This window comes from Gambusia affinis, linkage group LG15 (assembly GCF_019740435.1).
Source record: "Gambusia affinis linkage group LG15, SWU_Gaff_1.0, whole genome shotgun sequence".
In the NCBI taxonomy this organism is placed as follows: Eukaryota; Metazoa; Chordata; class Actinopteri; order Cyprinodontiformes; family Poeciliidae; genus Gambusia; species Gambusia affinis.
In genome coordinates, this window is record NC_057882.1 from 13,310,784 (window position 1) to 13,316,306 (window position 5,523).

A 5,523-nucleotide genomic window follows, 5' to 3' on the forward strand; every position below is an offset into this window, starting at 1 on the left:
CAACTGACTCCGCCTGCGGCAGCCGCATCATCATGACTGTACACCGGTTCTAGATTAAAAAAAAAAAAAAAAAAAAAAAAAAGAGGGGAAAAAGAGTTATTTTAGCAGACGTGATCTCTATTGCTCAAATATTGCATCAGTTAGGACTCTGGGGAAATTACGGGGATGCAGACATCCGGGCTACTGTTAATAATGCAGGAGCGGTGCTATGATCTAAAACAAAGGGGGAGCTGAACCCGGCTCTGATTTTCTGGTGTTCTCAACGCAGGCTTTTTTAAGCTTTTACTGACTGACATTTAATCAAACTAAAGATATTCTATTGGAAGCTTATTGTGTAGATAAAGTTGTAACTTCTAAGAAATGAGTGAAGAAAAAGTTCAATTGTCCTGAAATTAATAGAAATAATTGTGGTTGGTAATTTTGTCCTGAAGTAGGAAAAATGTCATCTGATTTATTTATTTTGTGTGCGTGTGTGTGCGTGTTTAGTTTCTATTTTATTATTCTGACACCTAAAACACACTGTTTGCTATCATAACAAGAAATTAGTCACAATATCAGGAAGTGAATTATTGACCTCCACAAGTCTTCTTCATTCTTTGACACAAGTTCCAGATACCTGAAGGTTCCACGTTTAGGAAGCATGGGCCAGAAGAACTCCGGCAAATTATAGAGAGAAGCTCAAGAAATCTGTTTTGAACACAAAATCAAATGAAATTTGTTTATTGGAAACTCTTGATAATTTCATAAATATCTCTTTTAGAAATTGCTGGGTTCAGTCCTGCTTATTTCATTATAGTGTTTTTGTTCCTTTAATTAGACATTAGAGATTAGACAGAGTGATTGACGATAAATAATCGCTGATTATGTGTAATTTGGTCATTACTAAAATCCTATTTTTCATCCATCAGTCCCTGCTGAAGTTATGATATGAGAGCTCCCTGATAAGGAAGACTCCTCCAGATTATTTTCTAAGAGATGTGAGAGATATTTTTAGAAGCTGATTAAAATATAAGACTGATAAAATTTTTGATACATTAACACAGTTTAACATTGCCAAAGTCTCCAAGTTCTATCCGTGTGTTGGTATTTGATTTTTAACCCAAGGCACATAAACATCAGAACATTGTTTTCTTTATAGGAAAACGTTTTTGATGAATTATGAATCTCAAGCAATTGAGATTTACAAGTACTTGTAAAATCTAATTTGCCTAATTGTGCATCATTATAAACAGATTTTTTTATTTGATTGGATATCCGTTGACTGTAATTCTGGCTCCAGCTTGGGCCAATTGATTCTTATGAAACATGAGAAATTATAATCCTTGGTCAAAACATGTCACTTCTAAATATTGTTTTCTGCTGAGATTACTGGATTCTTATTTCTAGGATTCATATAAGAAACATTTCCAAACACAAGACATAGATTATCATAAGATTTCTTTAATAATTTGTTGTTGAAGTGGAAAAAAAAAAAAAAGGAAAAAAACTGGAAAAATATGGAATAAGAGGAAAACCACTTTGGACATTTATTTCTTTTAATTTTCTGATTACGTTTTTAAAACTAAAAATATATAACATTGCATTTTTGTCTCATCTTCTTTGACCTTTGACTTAGTTCATTCCAGGTTCTTTGTTTTCTATCTTCACGCCTATTTTGTAACCTAATGAGACATCTTCCCCACTCTCACTTTCTGCCTCAGGAACTAATTTAGACCTTTTCAAGAGTTATTTTTACATTAGCATTGCCTTCTTTTAGCATTGTCATTGCTGGAAAAAATAATGACTGAGGGTGAATTTTGAATTTTACCGCCACCTATCAGCACATGTTGGTTCTTCAGCTTTGGAGGTTCTTTTAGTGTGAATTTCCAACTTACATTTGTTCAGTTTTAATCAGATAGTTTGGCTAAACTCTAAAATATTGTACTTTAATAATAATAATAATAATAATAATAATAATAATAATAATAATAATAATAATAATAATAATAATAATAATAATAATAAAAAAATAATAATAATGCTATCAGATGTATTTGTGGTAAGTTCTTTAGGCTTCTCCGGTTTAGGATTTTGATCACTATTTTAATCATTTATTTCTGGGCATTATTACCTGATACATTTTTTGCGGACATCGATCATTGTTTGAAAAATGTACAGTGACATTTAATAACAGGCTTATTTCTCCTCTTGGAGAAAAAAAATCTCTGAATCTGAGTGTCTACCGGGCGATCAGACCTACTCAGCAGCCTGAGCCTGCAGATGATGCACAGGAAAAAGCTGCACAGCTGCAATTGGATGCGAGCTAGCCACGCCCTGGACAGTTTAAGGTTTCATCTTTTTTGATGTCAAAGCTGCTGTCACTTTTGGTTAAATGCTGATGATCCAGGACATGATTCAAGAGGAGCCTCCAAAAATCTACCGGGATTTTACCTGAAACCATAGCTTTGGTTACATAGAGTCAGATGGTAATTTTTTTGTCACTTCAAGTGGGTTTGTTGCAGATAGAGTAAAGGGTGAACATGTGAAAAAGCACCACATACGAATGTTTAGGTGTGGTGACGGATCTGGAAACCAGGTGAAAATACATGGCATCATAAAACCGTGTGAGCATGCCAGGCAACCTAAATTGTTTAGCTTTACAAATTGAAATAATTCGCAATTCATAATAATTTATGTTCACCAGACATAACATCAATCTTCTTCCATGAGTCTCTCAGTTCCAAAACTAAAATCCTTCTGAAAACATGTGGGGTTCAACTGGAAAGAAGAGAAAATACAGAACTTTAGAGACTGAGCGGGGAGGAATAGCTAAAAATCCATCATTCTCTGCACTTTTTTCAGTCTTATAAAATGCAAAAAAAAAAAGAAAGAGAATCCAAAATGAAGTGATTAGCAGTAAAAGTAAAGGTGTTAATTCTTGTTCAAATTTTACGTGTTGATCACATAACATTCTACGTTCTCTGTCCAATTTGTCTGCCTGAAGTCTCTGACACTGAACACATACATACTGAGTTGCCTGTTGACTCTTACCCTGGTTGAAGTGTGCATGTTTGCAGTTAATTATATACCAGTTAAATGTAAAATCTTCCAGTACAGTGAGGACAGACTGTAAAAGGCAACCCCAGAAATGTCAGAATGTATTAACTGAACTGCAGCTGGATCAGCAGGACTCAAATGCCTCGTCCCCCTCGGGTTCTCACAATCACGGGAGACAGAAACTGCAGGCCAACTGAGACTTTCTCTGAATGACTCATCAAAACCCACTTTCTCTGTGCGTACGTGGTGCATGCAGAACCCCACCGAACAGAAACAATACCGGCACTCCTGTGGAAAACACCAGTGGCTACAAGAATGAGTCTCTGCAGACTGACTGGTGTGCAGCACTGAGGCGCCACTGTCTCCTAGTGTTGACTCATGCTTCCTCTCCCAGGGCAAGATGACCTCCCACCGTCTCAGTTCACGTGAATAAAAACCCTGCTGCTCTCACATCATCATCAAGATAATGTGCACTTTCCACGGTCAAGGTCGAGGCCAACGTTACTGCGTGTCCCCTTGAAGGGAGACGGACATTGCTGAAAATGTCTAATCATCCTTTTACCCGAGGAAGCTCTTATCTGGAGACAGTACATGAGAGCAGCTCTTTGTCTTTTTCTTTTAAGTTATAGATCATGCATGTGCACACCACAAGAAATGAAAAAATTTTTTTTATTTTGTTCTTTGGTAGAAATCACCCATAGAAAACTACGGAACAGGGTTAGGGCCACTGAAAAAATAAAAACGAATTCTGACTTTTTACCCAGAATTCTGGGAAAAAAGTCAGAATTATTTCTTTTTTTTCCCCCAGTGGCCCTGAATCTTCTTCAGTACAAAACTCACACTTTGCACAATATTTGCATTACATCCGTGGTTTTTGCAGGTTTCACCAACTCAAATTTAAGACTATTAAGGCCATTATGAATTAAGATGGGTGTTTGACAAATGTAGTCCAGTCAACTGGTAATAAATTTGCACATAGATGGAAAAAAGCTAGAAGCTAGCTAGTTAGCGGTAGCCTGAACCGTCTTGAGACAGAAAAATGTAATGATGCTGTTGCCTGATGAAAAGCTCTTTGAGGTAAAAAAGTAAAAATAAAATCTACATCAAATATATGAGATGAAATAGTCCTTCCATGACAAAATTTAAGGCCAACTTACATTTTTTAAAATTAATTTGACATTTTAATGCCTTGATTTCAGAATTCAAGACATTTTAAGGATGTGCGGACACCCTGATTTTCTTAAATAAAGCGTAAATGTAAGATGACATAAACATAAATGTCTGTGTAAGATTTTCTTTTATTGAAGTGAAATCCTGGTGCTGCTATTACAGCTATCCACCAGCAGATGGCGCATCAGTTCCATCACATTCAACAAAAATTCTCAACGTATTTTTTGACGATGGGCCAAAACAAAATAAAAAGTAGGAAGTGTAACCAAAATTGTTCACAATCATAACTCATTATCAGCGGTTTGACGCCTGAAACTTGGACAGTATTTGGTATCTGAGCAGGACAATTCTTCGAAAAATATTGAAGTTGATTTTGGTATTGAAACGCAGCAAACCAATTGAAAGTATGTGGAAAAATATCCAGCCAGAATTATGCCAAAACCTTTGTTGTTGTTTTTTTATGCAGTCTTTATCCAAAATTAGTGCAGGTTTATGCATGTATCTTAGTCTATATTTATACATTTAATCATGTATGGAGAAGATGAATAGAAATTGTAAACTTGTGTTCCTTCACTTGAAAAAGAAATCAGTAGGTCCAAAACGATTAATCTGAATAATTAATTATTGAAATAATCATCAACCAATTTAAGAACAGATTAATCACTAATGACTCAATAAAATGTAATTTGTTGGAAAGAACAATACAGTCAGAGCAGCTATTAAGCTAAAACTGCATAAAAACATATACATTTTACATTTAACATAAAGAAGCATTTCTGTAAGTATGTTGTACCCAGAACTCCTCAAGTGGCGTAATTTCTATCTTCACCTTGCTCAAATTCTGTAAAATAAATCTCCTACTAAGCACCTTTTGATATGAATTAGTCAATCAATCAATCAATCAACAGACCAGCTCTAAATGGCATTGATGATGAGTCAAAGAAAAAGGCCAGACCTCTTCACATATTGATTTTAGAAGTATTTTTTCAACATTCTTCCATTTTAGGCTATATATTTTTTTTTATCTTATTAAAAAAACTTTTCTTTTTTTTATTTTTCATGTATTTGTGTTTTGAATAAAGTGGCTAGATGAGAAAAAAAATTTCAATTATTCTATCCGATTAATTGATAAGTCACCAGAATAATGGATTGCTGTAATAATAGTCACAGCCCTACAAATCGCTCTTCAAAAGTCCCAAATTAATGACAACCAAGCATTAATGTATGAACTAAATATAGATGGATGTGACTTCACCTATTACTTCATCTTTAATATTCTGCTTTTAGTCAAAAGTAAAAAAAAAAAAGAAGACCAAA